Genomic DNA, 20,138 nt, shown 5'->3' with positions numbered 1-20,138 from the left:
TAGGGCCCTGTTCTGTCTACACACGCTGGGCTAAGTAGAGACCCACTCTCAGCACCTCACCCCCCTCGCAGGACACCCACAAATTCACTCTCTACTGCGAGGCGGTGAGAAGTAGAGTAAACCATGCGTCAGAGAGGCTGAAAGTGCCAAATGTCCCCGCAGCGGGAGTTGCTGCTGCCATTTAGAGATGTCTATAATATATTGTTGAGAGAGAAAGGCAGACCAGAAAAGAGCATGCCTATTGCTCTGGCATTTTTTATTTAAAAATATCTGTGTACTTGTGTGTGTGAGTGCATTTTTTTCAAGTCCAGAAGAATATTCACTGGGTTATCTGTTGCTATCTCAGAGGTGAAATTTCAGATGCTTTTGACTCATATCTTTAGACTTTTTCTCTTATTGTCTGAATACTTTTACATGAACATGTTTTATTTTTAATAGCCAAGAAAAAAAAATCTGTTTTCTCGAGAAAAGAAAAGACAGAAGTCATCAAAGACTATAGATTAGAAATAAAGGTCACTTTATATTCTTAGCACTATTTTTATAACTATACATCACAAAGATGGGGAAAGGGCTTTGAATTTAGGCCTTAAAAATGTTTTTCCTGCTGATTTATTCAAATGAAAACACCCAGACAGTTGGGAAGACAGGGAGACGAATTGGCCTGTGTTGATTTGGAGTGAGGAGGTGGGATGTTAAGCTGAGTTTTGACTAAAAGAAATCCCAAGGAGAAAGGATAACACTCCTTGCAGCAACAAACTCTAACATTTGAGGTGTGCCCAAGCCCCATGCATGTGTGAGTGTGTGCACGTGTGCGTAAGGCTGGCACACGGATAAGTGCGTGTGCGTGTCCTGTTTTGGATGCTGCGGCATTGGCAGCCCCTGTTCAGTGCTGGCATCCCCCTCCCTCTCATGAATGCAGGGCCATTTACTGAGGCCTCACTCTAGCCAAGGTGAGTGTGTGGGCAAACACACCCCACTGGAAGGGAAGCCTGTGTGGGCTGGGCAGGGCCTGGAGGGGACAGGCAAGAACTGCCTTTGGCCCCTTCGCAGACTCCTTTCTGACTCAGGCAGCAGAAAGCTCGTTGGAAACTCTCAGACCCTTGACTGGAATCATCCAGGCCTCTGTTGACATCTGCCTCAAGACTAGGGTGGGAGAAGGGGTCCTGATTCCACGGTGGAGGGAGAGAGAGGGGTGGAGGAGAGGTGGAGAGAGATGGAGCCCAGAGCATAGAAAGAGCCCTGGGAGGACGGACAGGGATGCCGGGCCCCAGTTCTGGCTTGTGACCTCCAATAAGGTAGCCCCATCTGGGCCTCCATCTCCTTGCAAATTGGGGGACAGAATGGGGAGGTTTGAGTTCAAAGGGTCTTCCAGCTCTGGGATTGAAGGAAATGAGGGGGTGTGGTGTTCCTGAGCAATACAGGGGAAGGAGTCTCCTCCAAAGAGGTTAACGGGAACCACAGAGACAGAGTCCTCTCTGGGGTGGGACTGAGCATCTGTCTGTCTCTGACCCCCTCCCCAACACTGGGGACCCCCTTAGCCAGGCCCACCCTCAGTCTCTGAACTGGGCCCCATCTCCCCAAGAGGCAGGCAGGAGTCCTTGCGGGGCACTGAGCAAGCAGGTGGCGGGCTCCGTGCTCAGGGATGGGCCATCTACCAAGTGTCAGCGGCGTGGCTGGAGGTGAGCGGGACCCACCGGGTCTGGCCGAGGGAGCCCTGAAGCAGGGGGTCCTCTCGGGGTGGGCTGGACGTCAGGATCGCTGTAAGGCTGAGCCACAGACAGGAGAGGAAAGAGGAACGCCCCTCAGGGAGGACGGCTCCAGAACGGGAGGGGGCTGCAGGTGGACCCTGGAGGGTTGGGAGGGTGGCAGCTACTAAGACAGGGGAAGGAAGTCCTCACCTCCAGGGCTCCCCAGAGACATCTTCAGCCCAACCTCTCTGCTCTAGTGGTGGAGGCAGCTTAGTGGATCCAGAAGTTCCCCAGGAGGTCATTGGCCAGCCCTGGACATCATATCCTGGAATGAGGGTGCAAGTGGGTGGAAGGTAGGGACTAACTGGGTCTCAGAGATGTTCCTTCACCTCTTCACCCTGGGTCCAGAGATGGGGACAAGATGGAGGAGGAGCAGGGCGGAGGGAAAATTCCCAATTTCCTCTCCCCCTAAGATGGGAATTTGAGCCCCTTTCCTTTGTCTAAAGGGCTTCCCCCAGTGGCTCAGAAGTAAAGAATCTGCCTGCAATGCAGGAGCTGCAGGAAACACGGGTCTGATCCCTGGATCAGGAAGATAACCTGGAAGAGGGAATGGCAACCCACTCCAGTATTCTTGCCTGGAGAATCCTGTGGACAGAAGAGCCTGGCGGGCTACATACAGTCCACAGGGTCACAGAGAGTCGGACACGACTGAAGCGACTTAGCACGCATGCAGCGTTTGTCTAAAACTTGAAAAACAGAGAAGGTTCCGGATGGGTCAGTCCCCCATCCCCCCCTACACACACACACACACACACACACACACACACACACACACACACACACACACACACACACACACACACACACACACACACACACACACACAGGCTGCTGGGGACTCTGGCAAGAGGCAGGCGCAGCATCCTGGTGACTTCCAGCCTGAGGAGTAGTGATGGTGGGTTTGGGGCGGGAGTCCTGGTCTCCATCCCTGTGTCCAGATCCCCAGTCTCTGAGGAAGTGGAGCCCCCTCCTCTGTGGGCTTGAAGTGCACCCTGCCTTCAGGGCCTGCTCGGCACAGGGCCACCCCTCTAGAGGCCTCCATGCGTCACTCCTCCTGCCTCACTCTCACCTGCCAGTCTCCATGGGAACAGCCTCCAGGGCTGGCAGAGGTGTCTGCTGCCTCCAGACCGGAGCAGGGCCCGGCCACTCTTGGCTGTGAGAACCGAGTCAGTGTGGGGACTTCAGCACTACAGAGAGTCTCAGGTCACCCCCTCCATGGCTGGCCAGAGTCATCCCTCCAGCATCTCTTCAGCCCTGCTCGAGCTGTTCTAGTGACCAGGGGCTCAGCACTTTGCAAGCAGGGCATTCGCTCTTGGCGCTATTGTTCCCTGCCTGCCCCCGGCGTCTTGTGTGATGGTGAGGGGAGGCCGAGGCGGGATGGAGGTGAGGGCTTGCTTCTCCACACCGACATTTCAGAGTGGGCTGGGGAACCCCAGGCTGTCTGCCTTGAGTCTCTCCTTGGAGGCTGTGGCTCTGCCTTGAGAAACGGTGTAATGCACTTGGGAGGGGCAGAGCCTGGGGTCCTGGGGCCTGGGTTCTATTCCGGGCTCTACCATGCACTTTGTTTAGTTCCTGTCTCTGAGCCTCAATCTTCCCACCTGTAAAATGGAAGGAGTTTGGACTGAATGATTTCCTTAGGCTCCTAGATCTCTGACTTCCAGTGTTTATTTGCTATTAGGGTAAAGAAATGGAGAAGGCAATGGCACCCCACTCCAGTCCTCTTGCCTGGAAAATCCCATGGACGGAGGAGCCTGGTGGGCTGCAGTCCATTAGATCGTTAAGAGTCGGACACGACTGAGCAACTTCACTTTGACGCGTTGGAGAAGGAAATGGCAACCCACTCCAGTGTTCTTGCCTGGAGAATCCCAGGGATGGGGGAGCCTGGTGGGCTGCCGTCTATGGGGTCACACAGAGGTGGACACGACTGAGGCGACTTAGCAGCAGCAGCAGCAGGGTAAAGAATTGGGCTTTCCTGGTGGCTCAGCAGTCGAGAATCTGCCTGTAATGCAGGAAATGCAGGTTCAATCCCTGAGTGGGGAAGATACTTTGGAGAAAGAAATGGCAACCAACTCTAGTATTCTTGCCTGGAAAATCCCACAGATGGAGGAGCCCGGTAGACTACAGTCCATGGGGTCACAAAGAGTTGGACACAACTTAGTGACTAAACAACAACAAAGAATTGGATGTGAGAAATCATCACTAATAGCCAAAATCAGTGATGATTTGTATCTCTGGGTTAGCAGAGGATGGACTCCTGTAACAAACATTTAATCTGAGGGCCACTGCCTACATCCCAGACCCGGTACCCTTATCTGTCTCCCAGGCTCTGTCCAGGTTCTTAGGCTTGACTGAGTCCTATTTCCTTTTCCAGGAACTGAATCATCTCCAGGCCAGGGTGTGTTGCCCATTCTCCTCTGTTGTCCTGTGGGTCATCTGCCCAGCTACCAGGTTGCCTGTCCACTCTGGACTTATCCAGTCCATTCTGAGCCTACTTTTCTTTCCACCCTCCCTGACTCCTGAAACTCTGACCTCCTTCTTGCTTCTAATTCCCAGGAGAATTTTGATTCCTTTCTCTCCATTGTCTGCTTCTCCCTTCTTAGATTCTGACCCTGGAGGACATAGTAGCATTTTTTACTATATAGTATTTTTTCATTCATTCATTCATCTACTTAGTCACTGTGGCAGATGGGAGGGGCAGACATTGCTGGTTATTGATGCCACGTGCATATTAAATCACTTCAGTTGTGTCCAACTCTTTATGACTCTATGGACTGTAGTCTGCCAGGTTCCTTTGTCCATGGGGATTCTCCAGGCAAGAATATGGAGTGGGTTGCCATGCCTTCCTCCAGGGGATCTTCTTGACCCAGGGATTGAACCTGTGTTTCCTGTGTCTCTTGCATCAGCAGGCGGATTCTTTACCACCACACCATCTGGGAAGCTCCAGAGATGCCACAGTCTCTCCCTTTGTTCTTTTGCCCACCTCCCATCATAGAGTTTGAAAAACCAAGTTACTCATTTCTCAGCCTCCCTTGCAGCTAGCTGGCCTCTTGACACACATAAAAGAGGAAGCCCACTGGGTGGGAGCTTTTGGGAAAGGTTTTCCTCCCTACTGAAAGAAGGAAACTTGGGAGAATAATCGTATCTTACCACCCTGGCCCTTGCTCTGCTTTCTGCTCATGGGCGTGATTGTGTGAGGTCATGATGCCTGGAGCAGTGGCAGCCATATGGTGACCATAAGGCACCAGGTAGAAGGATAAAACCGAACACTTTGAAGATGGTGGAGTGGAAAGGTAGAATGAGCCTGGGGTCTTTAATTGTTTGAGCTGTTGAATTATTCACGAAACTACCCCTTCATACTTCTTGTTAAATAAACAAGTGTTACAATGGTTAAAGCTTTTATAAATAAAATGTCACTATTTTTATTATTTTGCTGTCACCATGAAGTGAAGTGAAAGTCGCTCAGTCATGTCCGACTATTTGTGACCCCACGGACTGCATAATCCATGGAATTTTCCAGGCCAGAATACTGGAGTGGGTAGCCTTATCCCTTCTCCAGCAGATCTTCCTGACCCAGGAATTGAACCGGGGTCTCCTGCATCGCAGGTGGATTCTTTACCAACTGAGCTATGAGGGAAGCCTAACAACAACAATTTAGACATTCACTCAGTTGGTCATTTACTTACTCGTGAATTCACTCATGTATGTATTCACCTTCTTGCTGAATTAATTGGATTAGTGGTTCAGATTTTCTAACAGAGACCCCACATTACAATGGCTACATTAAATAGGAATTTATTTCTCTCACACATAATAGTCTGAGTGTAAGTAGTCAAGGCCTGGGGTGGCAGCTCTGAGAATTCAGGGACCCAGGATCCTTCTAGCTTGTTGATTCACCAGCCCTGGGGTGTTCTCTTGTCCACATACTCCAAGATGTTCCCACTACATCACATCTCAGCTTGAGGGAAGGGAGAAAGGCAAGAGTCTCTTGTTCTTTCTTTTAAAGTTCTCTCTGGAAGTTAACATACCTCACATTTTTGTTCACATCTCTTTGGCCAGAACTAGCTACAAAGTTCTGGCCATTCCTAACCAAAAAGGAGACTGGGAAATGCATGCGGATCAGGAAGCAATAGTTAGAACCCTATATGGAACAACTGATTTGTTCAAGATCAAAAAAGGAGTACGACAGAGCTGTCTGCTGTTACCCTGTTTGTTTAACCTATACGCTGAGCACACCATGAGAAATGCTGGGCTGGATGAGCTACAAGATGGAATCAAGATAGATGGGAGAAACATCAACAACCTCAGATATGCGGATGGTACCACTGTATGGCAGAAGGTGAAGAGGAACTAAAGAGCCTCTTGATGAGGGTGGAGGAGGAGAGTGAAAGAGCCACCTTAAGAGTAAATATTAAAAAAACTAAGATCGAGTCATCCAGCCCCATTACTACATGGCAAATAGAAGGGAAAAGGTGGAAGTAGTGACAGATTTCCTCTTCCTGGGCTCCAAAATCACTGCAGACAGTGACTGCAGCCATGAAATCAGAAGATGATTGCTTCTTGGCAGGAAAGCGATGGCAAACATAGACAGTGTGTTGAAAGGCAGAGACATTACTCTGCTGACAAAGGTCCGTATAGTCAAGGTTATGGTCTTCCCAGTGGTCACGTACAGTTGTGAGAGTTGGACTGTAAAGAAGGCAGAATGCCAAAGAATTGATGCTTTCAAACTGTGGTGCTGGAGAAAACTCTTGAAAGTCCCTTGGACAGCAAGGAGATCAAACCAGTCAATCTTCAGGGACATCAGCTACAAATATTCACTGGAAGGACTGATGCTGAAGCTGAAATTCCAGTATTCACATCCATCTGATGTGAACAGATGACTCATTGGAAAAGTCCCTGAAGCTGGGAAAGATCGAGGGCAGAAGGAGAAGAGGGCATCACAGAATGAGATGGCTGGATAGCATCACCAATGCAATGAACATGAACTTGGGCAAACTCTGGAAGATGGTGAGGGACAGGGAGCCCTGGCATGCTGCAGTCCATGCGGTTGCAAAGAGTCACACGAGTGGGCAACTGAACAACAGCAAGCTGCAAAGTTCTGGCCATTCCTAACCACAAAGGAGACTGGGAAATCCATGCTGTATTCTAGGTTGCTGTGTGTCTAGCAGTAAATTATAATTTTTGTTTTACTGTGAAAGAAAGTGAGGACAGATGTTGGTGGGCAATTGGCAGTCCTATTGATTTTTTTCACTCATTCATTCATTCATTCACTCATCCATTCATCAAACATGTATAAACACATACTTTGTATAAAGCACTGTGCCATGTGCCAAGGCCCCAGATCTCAGGATCTAGTAGGAGAATCAGGCAAGTCTAGACATTCAACATCCAACACACTTCTGTGAGCACTCGCTCTGCCCAGACAGGCATCTGAACCAAAGGGCAAAGAGCACCAATGACTGCATCTGGGGGCATGTGTTGGTCCACCTGCCCTCCTGTGTGTGCTACCCCTTCTGAGCCCAGGAATATGGAACGAAGGAAGGGAGGACAGTGAGGATGGCAAGTGACAGCATGTCCCTTAGAACAAATCTGTGCTTAGGAAAATCCTCCTGAGATTCTAATGAGAATCCTGCCTGCTGAAACTTGTGCTCTCTCTTTGGTCTTGGGTGTGACAGGCATCAGTACTGGCATCTCCCCGGGGGCCTCTCCTGATGCCTCTGAAGACAGACTGTCAGTCTCCCACCCTTGGGGCAGCGAGGTGACTCACTTCCTTTGGAAAGCAGAGACTGTGCGCACGGTCCACACTCTGTGCTTGGCCCTCCTGGGTGCCACAGGACTTTGGTAAATGGATGAAGAATCAGGGATGTGTGCTAGATTGTATTTTCCACAATTGGTTTCAGCGACACTTCTTCCAGAACCTGACCACACCTCATTAAAAGTGAATCTATTGTCTCTCGTCTTCAAATGGGGCAGCTGGTGACTGCCTCTGCCAAGAGAATGCGACACAGCTCTGCCTGGGTCTGTCTGTCTGCCCCTCTCATTCTGTTTCTCAGTGCTCTCCCTGGGAACCCGTCTCCACGATGGGAGACAGCACAGCGCAGGGAGAGACCACATATCGGTGTCCTGGACAGCAGCCCCAGGTGAGGTCCCAGCCGAGAGCCAAAGTCAGCCCTCAGTCACCCTGAGTGAGTGAGTGGGTTTCAGATCGCTTCACCAGCACCCTTCAAGCCACCCTGCCAGAGGTGCTGGGTGCAGTGAGGTGATCTGTCCTCACAAACCCTGCCCCCATCGAAGATTCACAAGTGTCACTGTTTTAAGCCACAGAGTTTTAAAGGGGTTTTTTATGCCAATAGATAGCCATATTTTGCTGTTGCTATTGTTTAGTCACTAAGTCGTGTCCAACTCTTTTGTGACCCCATGGACTGTAGCCCTCCAGGCCCCTCTGTTCATAGGATTTCTCAGGTAAGAATACTGGAGCAGATTGCCATTTCCTTCTCCAGGGGATCCTCCCAACCCAGGGATTGAACCCACATCTCCTGCATTGCAGGCGGATTCTTGACTGATGAGCCACCCACAAATTCTTTGCAGCTCCTCTGATCAAGAGGTGGAGACTACTTCCCTTGCCCTTGAATCAGGGCTGACACAGCAAAAATCATGGGCAATGGCCAAGCCTAGGCCTCAAGGGCCTTGCGCATTCTCTTCTCACTTCGTGCTGCGCTAAAATGCCGTGAGAAGTAGCTGAGCTAAGCTGCTAGATGCTGGAGACGAGGCCCAGCTGATGGGCAGCACCAACTTCAAGACAAGTGGAAGTCAGTTCACCCGAAAGCCTCCCGCCCCAGTCAGACCGCTGACTGCAGCCACGTGAGGCATCCCTGGCAAGAACCCAACCCAGACTGCTGGCCCCCGGACTGAGAGTAAATATTTTTGTTTTAAGCCCTTGAGTGTGTTACATACCTGTAGATAACCTGATAATATCACCTTCCTGTTTCCGAATCAACCTATGAACTGAGAGGGATTTTGAGAGCCCAGTGTTGTACCAGCTGTGGCACAGGTGAGCTGGGTGAGATTGTTGGCCCCAGAAACTCATTGCCTGATGGAACTGCAGGGGAAATGAAGTCTCACTGGAGTTAGATTGGTAGCTGGCAACTCAAAGCATTCTTCCCCAGTCATGGTGAGGGGATGGTAGCCCAGCAGTAGATGGGATGCTTAGCTGCCAATTGCTCTCAACCTCCCTTGCATCCGTGAGCCATGGGACTAAGCTCTCTCCATGGGACATGGGAGGAAGTGACCGAGGCCACCAGACTAAAAGCCTATAGGACATTTGGGCTGCTTTTCACCCTGAGGGGTTCGAAGGAGCCAGGGTCTCCACATCCCTTTTGGAGAAGAGCTTCTTACCACTCTGACACTCGAACTGCACCAAGGAAGCTATGATTCTCCTATTTGCACTTTGGGTTTTCTCTTGTAGGAGTTCAGTTTTAACCTCTTTTATTCAACCAGCCTCTCATGCAAGGCGGCCTGCCGTGGCCCAGGTCTAAAGACTTGGAACTAGACGTTGGGAGAAAGTGGACAGTGTTTATTTTTAATAGAATGTAAGCATCATGAGGGCAAGGCCTTTCTTCTTTTGGTTCAGACTTATTTCTCCAATCCAGTGCTGGAAAGGGAGCATGACTCCCAGGAGATGCTCAATAAATATTTGTCAAACCGGTCAGTGATCCTGGGAAAAATAGCATTTCCACATCCAAGGATGGTGCTTATGTCTCCTCTTCAGATGGGGGCTCCCAGGGAGCAAGACTGTGACTTCCCCTCAGACCGGGGCTTGCCAAGGGCAGTTCTGTTTCTGCCTTCAGACTGGGGCTCCCTGAGGGCAGGACTGTGTCCCTCCACAGGCTCAGGTTCCCTGAAAGCAGGTCTGTGTCTCCCCCTAGATGGGGGCTTTTCAAGAATAGGTCTTTGTCTCCCCTCAGACTGAAAGAAAGTGAAAGTGTTAGTCACTCAATCGTGTCTGACTCTGCCACTCCTTGGACTGTAGCCCGCCAGGCTCCTCTGTCCATGGGATTCTCCAGGCAAGAAGACTGGAGTGGGTTGCCATGCCCCCCTCCGGGGATCTTCCCGACCCAGGGATTGAACATGGGCCTCCTACACTGAGGCAGGTTCTTTAGCCTCTGGGCCACCAGGGCTGTGTCTCCACTCACACTGAGGCTTCCTGAAAGCAGGCTAGTTCCCCATTCAAACTGCTGCTCCCTGACTGGCTGTGTCTTCACTGATACTGGGGCTCCCCAAGGACCTGAATGTGTGTGTCTGTTCTGACTGGGGCTCTTGAGAGCTGGGCTATGTCCGCCTGTCAGACAACGGGTCCCTGAGGGCTCACAGGGGCTTCCTGGGTGGGGATGTTTTTCTCCCTCTGACTGGACTCCTCGCTGCAGACCTGGGTCTCCTGTCAGATTGGGTCTCCTTGAAAGCAGGGCTGTGTTTCCCCTCAAACTGGGGCTGCCTGAGTCAGGGCTGTGTCCCCCACCCTGTCTGAAACTGCCTGAGGGCAGGGTTTTTATCTCCCCTTCATACAGGGGCTCTCTGAGGGTTGGGCTGTATCCCCCCACCTCTAGGCTGGGTCTTTTCTGAGGCAGGGCTGTCTCCTCCTTCTGCTCAGCTCCATAAATCTGGAATCCCCTGAGGGCAAGTCTCCTGGTCCCTTTATTTTCTCAGGACCAGAGCAGCACCCGGCTCCTGATACCAACGCAGGCAGCACCTAGCCTCCTCTAATTTGGGCAGTGACTGTAGCAGGGGCTGCAGATGGCATCCAATGATGGCAGAGGGCGGTTAAGCACCCTTGGAATGAAGCTTAGACTCATTACAGCTTGTTTGAGAGAAGAGCCAATTAGGGAGGCAATTTTCCTTAAGCAGTCTGGAGAATGGAGTGAAACGATACCAGACAGGGAAACAGCAGGCTCACCTAGACGGGCTCCATGGAGGCCCCTGCCCACCCCCTCGCCTCCAAGGAGTCCCCCCAGCCACTTGGATGTGGCCAGTGGGTAGAGAGGGACAGTGAAGCCCCTCCTGAGGTCAAGGTTCCAGAATTCTACATGTCCAGCTCCTCCCCCATGCTGCCCTCCACTAACTTAACATCTCATGGGAGTAAATAAACACCCCCAGCTTCTGAGCTTCACGCTCATGGCATTGGGAAATTTTTCTTGATCCCTAAACAGCCTTCTTTGGGGCTGCAGTTTCTTTCTGTTATATCCTTTGTGAGGAAGGCAAACAGGAAGCATTTTCAGGAGAGAGGCTCAGAGGGCCTCTTGCTTCCCCGTCTTCATTCACCAAGTCCCGTCTCTTTTGTTCTCTGGCAGATTCAGGGGCGATGGTTTCCTGGGAGTTCTGTGTTGGCCAGGACTGCATGGGGAACAAACTAAAGAAACCCAGCTTAAATGACCGAACTAAGGGGGAGAAAAGGGAGGGGGTGGGGGACTTAGGGGAAGGATTCAGAATACCTTTCATAATCAAAGGAAGGGAGGGACGAGCAGACAGGAGAGCCTAGGGAACAACGGGATGCCAGGACTCAAATGCCAACACCACGTTCTCTCATTTTCCTTCTGGTTTCTACCCCTTTGCCCGAATTCTCTTAGATCCTCTACATGGTAGGCACTATGGCTTTCTCTCTTTTGTCTCATAGCATCTCCATCAGGGAGGAAGGGAACCTCTCCTGGCTTCAATTTGAAGAATTCCCGGGGAGAACTCTGGTTGGCCCAGCTTTGGCTCCCTCCTCACCTGGTCATTTATGGCCAAGGGTGGGGGATGGTGCATAATACAGTCCCTCTACTAGGATCCCAGAGCTGGACAAGTGGGGTGTATCCCCTAGAAGATGGGGAAGGAATGCCAATCCCAGAAGAGGGGTACTCAACTGTGGGGGCACAGTTGTCTTCTTCCCTCACAGTGTGGCCACCTGTCAGATAGTTTATCTGTCTCCTTCATTGAAACCAGCATACAATAAGTTCCTGTTATTATCACTGACAGTATGCAGGTGAGGAAACCAAGGCTCCATGAAGCTGAATGACTTGTCCCAGCTCACACACGGCTGCTAAGTGAGAGAGCCATAGCGTGAACCTCAAACTCTGGGTAGCACCGATCTGGGACGAAGGCGAATTCTGTCCATATGATGAGCTGAAGTTGGACATGTGAAGTAGAACTCCTAACATCAGGCAGATTGTGCCACGTGTCAGCAGGGTTTACACAGAGCTGAAGGGAGCCAGATCCCAGGAGGCAGAGCCGAGCAGGCCCAGCAATCAGGGCACGCTTCCCAGCGCTGCACTGTGCTCAGGAGCTGTGGTGTCCGACTCTCTTGCAACCCCACGGACTGTAGCCCTTCAGGCTCCTCTGTTCATGGGATTTTTCCAGGCAAGAGTCCTGGGGTGGATTGGGATTTTCCTCTTTCTGACCCAGGGATGGAGCCTGCCCCAGGCTTCCCAGAGGAGGTGTGGGATGGTTGGGGCTGCTCCAGAGAGAGGGCACGGGCAAAGAGCCGCGGGTGCTGGAGGCTGGGAGCTGAGTAGTGCCCCTCCTGCAGCAGCGCAGGCGTTAGACTTGGAAGTGAGCCCTTTAACTAGCTGAGCCAGGCTGGAGGCGCAGCGCCAAGCGCAGTGACAGGCAGAGCAGGCGCTCAACAAGGGGTGGTAACTATCACCCCGCTTAGGTGCTGACAGCACGGCCAGGATTCCTCTGTCAGCCTGACGATCGATGGAGGCTGTGAGAGAGCACAGTCTCGACGACTGAGCACCTACTGTGCGCTGCGCACTTGACCACATTCTGCAGAAGGTAAATCCTGAGAGCAGGGATTTTGCATGTTCATTCTCTATGTGTTTTGTATATGTCCTGCACATAGTAGGGGCTCACTGCATACCTGATGAATCTGCAAGATAGGCCTCGTAACCCTCAGTTTACAGATGGAGAAACTGAGGCTCAGAGAATTAAAGGGAACTTGTCCAAGGTCACGTGCCTAGAAAGTGAAGGAAGCAGGTTCTGCTAATTTCCCAAAGCTACTTTTTTGATGAGCAACCCCAGCTGCCTCCTTGGGAAGAAGTGGTTTCCACGTAGAGGAGGTGGGGTTGGGGTCCTGGCTCCCCCATCAGACTCACTGATAAGAAGTGAGTCTCTCCCTCTGCCCTTGCTGGACCCTGCTCAGAGTTTAAGCTCTTCAGACCTGGATGAGCGGCAGAGGAGAAAGGGGACTGGCAGAGGCTTGAATGGTCTGGCGCCTGGGGGTGTATCAGCTGCTGCCTGGGGAGTCTGAGGGAGGCGGCCTTAGCAGCAGGGCCGCCTGCTAATTAGGACATGGTTTTTATGACTCACTACTCCAAGATGTCATTTTCTAGGCTTGGGGTTGGGGGTGGGAGTGGAGAAGGCACACGCGCAGTTGTTTTTAATTACATTTGGTTTGCTAATTTCTGATAGAAAATAAATATTTACCGGGAGCCATATTTCTTCATTTCACGCCGGCTGACTTCTGAGTTTATCGGGAGCCCAAACTGGCACCTCCAGCTCACCTCCTGCCCCCACCCCCAGCCTCCCACTGGAGTCACACACTCGGGCTCCAGCTCCAGCTCAGACTATGGCCTGGGAAGGGGGAGGGTTGGGAAGAGATGGAGAGATGGAGGAGATGGAGCGATGGGAGGGGATGGAGAGATGGGAGGGGATGGAGTCGGGGGAAGAGATGGAGAGATGGAGGAGATGGAAGAGATGGAGTGATGGGAGGAGATGGAGAGTTGGAGGAGATGGAGAGATGGAGGAGATGGAAGAGATGGAGCGATGGGAGGGGATGGAGAGATGGGAGGAGATGGAGAGGCGGGGGAGAGGGTGGGTTGTAGGGGAAGCCCTGCTTCTGCGTGTGGCAGATCCTCTATTAGATGTGGACAGAGGGGAAGGGGTCTGGAGGATGGGTGCTCCTCACTCCTGAGGCTCATGTAGCACAGTGGCTGAAGCAGGGACAGGGGGTCTGGAGGTGGCTGGCCCCAGCCAGGAACATGCCCTCTCTTTACATCTGTCAGGATGATCATTAAGGGTACTTCCGGCTCCCACATCCTAACAGGTCTCTGCAAGGACTGGCCTTGGAGGGCTCTTTTGAGAGATGGGAATGGCAGAGAGCTTTGAGACATCATCCTGTCCACTCCTCAGCCTCCTGATGGGTCCTGGGCTTGGGAGTTTGGAGCAAGGGATCGAAGAAGAGGAAGGGGAGAGGGGAAAAGCTGTGGGAAGAGAGGAAGAAATTCAGGGTGAATTCCCCTAGTGGGGAGATAAGTGGTCCCCATAAAGTAAGGACATCTGCCCTTCTCTCTGTTGAGGGTGAAGGTTTTAGAATTTACATAAAATTCTAAAGGGGACACATAAAAAGGGGGGGCTCCCTGATGCTGAATAGGGGAGAGGAAACTAGAGGCCCCTTAGCTGAAGGCTGAGCTGAGGCAGGGTGGAGAGCTAGAGTAGGGCAGAATTTCTCACCGTCAGCACTATTAACTTCTGGGGCTGAATAACTCCTTGCTGGGGTGGGGGGTGGGGAGGGGACGGTCTATGGTGGTGTCCTTGGTCTACAGCTCCCAGATGCCAGTGGCCCTGCCCCACTGCCCACCGTGACAGCTGAAAATGCCTCCAGACATTGGCAAATGTCCCTCGGGGTGTGTATGTGTGCAAAACTGCCCTGATTGAGAAGCACTGTCTAGGATGCCTGGGGCTGAGGGTGGGGAGAGAGAGGAGCTGCAGGGAGATAGAAAGGAGCTCGTGGGGACTCAGGGCTGAGAGGTGACAGGATCCCCTGAGGGATGGGGAAGAGAGAGGAGATTTGGGGACTAGAAAGTAGAGAGGCCCCTGCCCCCAGCCTGGTTTCTAAATCCATGTTAAGCCATGATTGTGTTGTTTTTTTCTTTTCCAATTACATTTCAATTTAGCTCAATTACTTTTCCATTATTGTTCAAGCGACTCGGTTTTAATTGAAGCTGCTGGTTCTTATCTCTCTCATTCTCCCACATAGAAGAGGGGGAGGGAGGGGGACGGCTGGGGTTAGAGGAAGCCCAGAGTGGTGGTGTTCTGGGGGGCAGTGGGCATCTTTAGCCGAAGGACCAAGGCCTTGAGGGGTGGGACACATCCAGGAGCTCCCGGGGGTACCCCGAATGCTGCAGGAGGAGAAAGGGAGAGCTGTGATAGTAACAATTATCAAGTACTGGACATTTTTGTAGCTAAAACCAATAAGGTAACTACTACTATCAAACCCATTTCATAGGTGAGAAAACTAAGGCACATGGACATTTTAAAATGCCCTGATTCCCTTACCTGATAAGTAGCACCGATGGAAGGCAGTCCAGCCCTTTGCTCCTGAGTTTCGGTGCTTAGCCTCAGGCTCTACTTCTTCCTCCCTGTGGCTGTACACATTGACCCCTCTCAGCTCCTGTCCCGTCTCCCTGACCCTCCCTCCTGCCCAAGCTCTGAGGCTCGCCCTAACTCAGTTCCCTCAAGGGTGTCTGACTTTTTGTTGTTGTTCAGTCTCTAAGTTAAATCAGTCAATCCTACAGGAAATCAACTCTGAATATTCATTGGAACATTCATTCAGCATCAGTTGATGCTGAAGCTGAAGCTCCAATACTTTGGCCACCTGATGCAAAGAGCCGACTCCATTGGGAAAGACCTTGATGCTGGGGAAGACTGAGGGCAAGAGAAGGGGGCAACAGAGGAAGAGATGATTGGATGGCACCACCAACCCAAAGGACATGAGTTTGAGCAAACTCCGGGAGATGGTGAAGGACAGGGAAGCCTGGCGTGCTGCAGTCCATGGGGTGGCAAAGAGTTGGACACAACTGAGTGACTGAACAACAACAGACTCTTCTGTCCTCCACCGTCTCCCAGAGTTTGCTCAGATTCATTTCCATTGAGTCAGTGATGCTATCTAACCACCTCATCCTCTGCTGCCTCTTTCCCTTCCTCTTCCAGAAAGTCTTCCCTGATTGTTTCTGGCCTCATGGACTCCCGCCAGCCCTGAGTTGCCCATCATGATGAGGATAGGGTGCTGGGAAAGGCAATGATTTGGAGTTGGGTGGATCTGAATTAAGTGAACTAAGTTACTTAAGAGCTGTGTGACTGGGACAAGTCATGTAAGCTCAGTGAACCTCTGTTTCCGTGTCTGTAAACTGAGTATTAATAACACGGGATGTAGGTGGGTTAAAGTAAAAGAGATGAAATGCGTGGAGTAAAAGGCTTAAGAAGGACAAGGCGTTTTCTCAGGCAACCTTACTGTCAATCTTGAGCCACAGGTAGAGCAGGGATCAACCTCCCCGCTTCACAGAGCAAACAAATGAGCCCTAGAAATGCATTCAAATCCTGAAGGAGGTGGAGCAGAGACTGGGACTGGGATTCCCCTCTTAATTTTGACTTCAGCAATTGAGATGAAATTTGTTATCTTCCTGAGCCTAGGAGGGTGAGGGATTTGGTTTTTTACTCTCCCCCTTCCTTGTTCTTCCTGTTCTTCCTGAGAACCCAGTGAATTCCCGAAGGGGCTGTCCCTGGAGCCCTGAGGTGGGTAAGAAATGGAAGTGAGAGCAGGCAAGACCCCTGCCATTCAATTGTCTATACTTGGGTTTCTCAGGTAAGAGAGATGACTTCCATTAGAAGGAATAGAATATTAGACTGAAAGTGACTTTAAATGGTTTTTCTCAAAGAGCGAAAACTCTGGAAGTGTGTGGTCCCAAGGTTGGTCAATAACTGGGCTCCTCACAGATCCCTCTGCTCTACCACCTTCAGCGTGTTCATAATATCCACCTCACAGTCACAGGATGGCTGCTAGAGCACTACATCACAACTTCCCAAGACAGCATCCCGAGCTGCAGGGAAGGAGGGAGAAGAAAGGGACTCCCCTCTTTAACCTCTCTTTCATCAGTAAGAAAAGTCATTCCCAGAAATTGTCCCACAGATTTCCTCTGCATCTCATTGGTTAGAGAACTGAGTCATGCATACAGTTGTCTCAAAATGCAAGGGATAATGGGAAAGTCAGTCTCTAGCACCTTTCCCCAGGATAAAGGGTACACCCTTTGGGGTGGAGCCCCAGCCTCCTGGAAGCTCCTCCCACCTGGGCCATGGCAGACCTTGACCTCTGTGCCCCTCATCTGGAGCCTCCCCTAAACCAAAGCCCAGTGAGTAGTGTCTACCAAGAACCTCAGGATACGCAGTGTTGGTGCCTATCTCTCTGGTTGTGAGATTTCATCTCCAAATTGGCTTACTATTACCCATTGTCTTTTCATATTTTTGGAAGCATTTAAGTTTAGTTCTTAAAATATATTTTCCCAGTGCTTTTTGTTGTTTTTAAAAGGAAGGTTGATCTGAAAGACCTAGCAAGTCATTGCCTGGAACAGGAACTTCAGTGTCTCACAAAGAGGAGTGGGCTGTCACACTTGGCTTAGACTAGTGACTCTCCCTCTAGCCTGAGCACACTGCTGAGCCCCAAGAAAACGGGGGTCTTCTGAGAGAAGGAGAAGGGGGAGTGGTTGGCATGCGGGTCACCCACAGCCCACACCACAGCAATGATAATTATTGTTGAAATCCCAGGGGCAGAGCCCAGGAGACACAGACACAGCTTGCCTATGAAATATGTCTTTTTCCCCATACTTTGAGATTTATTGACATTTTCCTCCAACGAGTATTTTATTTTTTAGTTTGAGACAACCACAAACTCACAGAAGGGTTGGAAGCATGTTACAAAGAACTATTTATTTTCTGAATCATTTGAGAATAAGTTGCAGACCTGCTGTCCAACCACTTCCAAATGCATTAGTATGGCCGATACACAATAGCATTCTCTTGCATTGCCACAACACAGTCATCAAAATCAGGAAATTAAACTTGATACATTACTACCATGTGAGCCCGACACTTTGTTCAGGTTTTGACAGCTGTCCCTCTAATATGTTTTATGGCAAAAAGATGCAGTCTTTTTGCTGGAAAGAGTCATGTATTGTGTTTAGTTGTCATGTTTCTGTCATGTGAATTTTCCTTCACTCCAAAACAGTTCTTTGATTTTTCCTTGACTTTTATAGCCTCAACATGTTTAAAGATTACAGGCCAGTTATTTTATACAATGTCCCTCAGGTTCCACGTGTTTCCTCATAATCAGTTTCAAGTTACCTGTCTTTTACAAAAAAAATCAAAGAAGTGACTCTTCTTCTTGCCACCTAACAGGCTTCAATAAGTGCCATTTCTGATGATGCTCACTTCCAACAAGCTTTTTTTGAACATATGTATATAAATCATGTTCTGGACTTCTCAGTGTCCTGTAACTGCTGTCTGAACCATCACTGATAAACTGAGGGCCAAGACTACCCCTAGGCCAAATTGCCCAATTTGGGCAATCCCATGGTTAATTCAGGGAAGAAGGTAATCAGGGAGAGCTTCAAGGAAGAGATTACATATGGCCTCCAAGAATGGGGAGGATTTGGCAGGGACTGAAGGACAGCACTCCAAGGTACATGCAAAGCCTCAGAGATAAGAAAAGTAAGGCATGTATGCCAGAGACAATGTTATGTACTCAACAAAGCAATGCCATTTCTCTCTTGGGTACTCAGAAAGACTGTATTTCCCAGACTCCCTTGCAGTACAGTTGGCCCATGTGACTGAGCTCTGGACAACAGAATACAGATGAAACCAATGAGCACTGTTTCTAGGCTTCCCATAAATTCTTCTGCTTGATCCTTCATACTCTCTCCTCCTCTTGCATGATAATCATGCAGACTGTGACTTGAGGATGGTGATGTTATCAGATGACAGAGCCTGGCTCCCTGAATGTGTGGGACAGAACTCCGCTCCTCTCCCATCAGATTGTGACATGAGTGGGAAGTAACCTTGCTTATGATAATCCACTGAGGTTTGGGGGTTATTTATTACAGCAGCTGTCATATCCTGAGCAAGACAGTTGTGTGATGGAGACCTCAAGTAAACCAGTAAGTACAATAAGCACATGTGAAGACTATGAGACAAGATGAATCCAGTTACTAGTGGGACCTTGACTGTCAGGCTAATGAATTTGGGATTCTTTTCAGTGGAAAATAGGGAGCCACTTAAAGTTTATGAGTTGGGGAAAGACTTAAGAAAAGTAGAATTTAAAGAAGAGGTAGTTTCTAGAATAGCTTAGGTTACAATGAAAGAAGTGGAAAGGGCATTTAAAGGTTCTTGTGGTCATCCAGGTAAGGGGTGGTATTAAATAGGACTTAGATCCAACTGACAATAAACTCCAAATAATAGTGACTAAATCAAAGTGAATATTTATTTCTCTCAGACAAAAGATGTCTGAGTGTATCAGTTCAGGGCTGACCCCCAGGTCCCTTTTGTCTTGTTGTTCTGTCATCTTTAGCAGATGGCTTCTGTGTCATGGAATGAGATAGCTGCTTGAATACCAGCAGTGAGTCATATCCACTTTCCAGTCAACAGGAAGAAGAAAGGGGCAAGCAAGGGGGTGCTCCCTCCCTTTGAGGACACTCCACAAAGCTACACGTATTGATTCTATTTATGTATTCACCATGTGTAGCTGCCAACAAGACTGGAAAATTTGGTCTTTATTCTACATGACCCCAGTGCCCAGCTCAAATTGGGCATATGGGCCGAGTGGATTTGGAGGAATAATTAACAGTCTTTGCGTGCGAGTGGTGGTGCCTAAGCCCCAGGGATGGTGCTGAGATTCGGGATGCAAAGAGAGGACCAAGAATACTGAACAACTGAAACAAATGGTCCTCAGTTCAAATCCCGGCTTCTCCATTTTACTTGTTAAGTGATTTAGTCAAGTATGTTTCTTAACCTACTTGTGCACGCTAAGTCACTTCAGTCCTGTCTGACTCTTTGTGATGCTATGGACTGTAGCCAATCAGTCTCCTCTATCCATGGGATTCTCCAGGCAAGAATACTGGAGTGGGTTGTCATTTCCTTCTCCAGGGGATCTTCCCAGCCCAGGGATCAAACCCACATCTCTTACATCTCCTGCATTGGCAGGGAGGTTTTTTACCACTAGCACCAAAAAAAATCTTAATGACCCAGATAACCATGATGGTGTGATCACTGACCTCGAGCCAGACATCTTGGATTGCAAAGTCAAGTGGCCCTTATGAAGCATCATGATGAACAAAGCTAGTGGATGTGATGGAATTCCAGCTGAGCTATTTCAAATCCTAAAAGAAGATGCTGTGAAAGTGCTGCAGTCAATATGCCAGCAAATTTGGAAAACTCAGGAGTGGCCACAGAACTAGAAAAGGCCAGTTTTCATTCCAATCCCAAAGAAGGGCAATGCCAAAGAATGCTCAAACTACTGCACAATTGCACTCATTTCACATGCTAGCAAGGTAATGCTCAAAATTCTCCAAGCTAGACTTCGATAGTACGTGAACC

This window comes from Dama dama, chromosome 7 (assembly GCF_033118175.1).
Source record: "Dama dama isolate Ldn47 chromosome 7, ASM3311817v1, whole genome shotgun sequence".
NCBI lineage: Eukaryota > Metazoa > Chordata > Mammalia > Artiodactyla > Cervidae > Dama > Dama dama.
The sequence above is the reverse complement of the archived record's forward strand: the minus strand, read 5'-3'. Positions refer to the sequence as shown.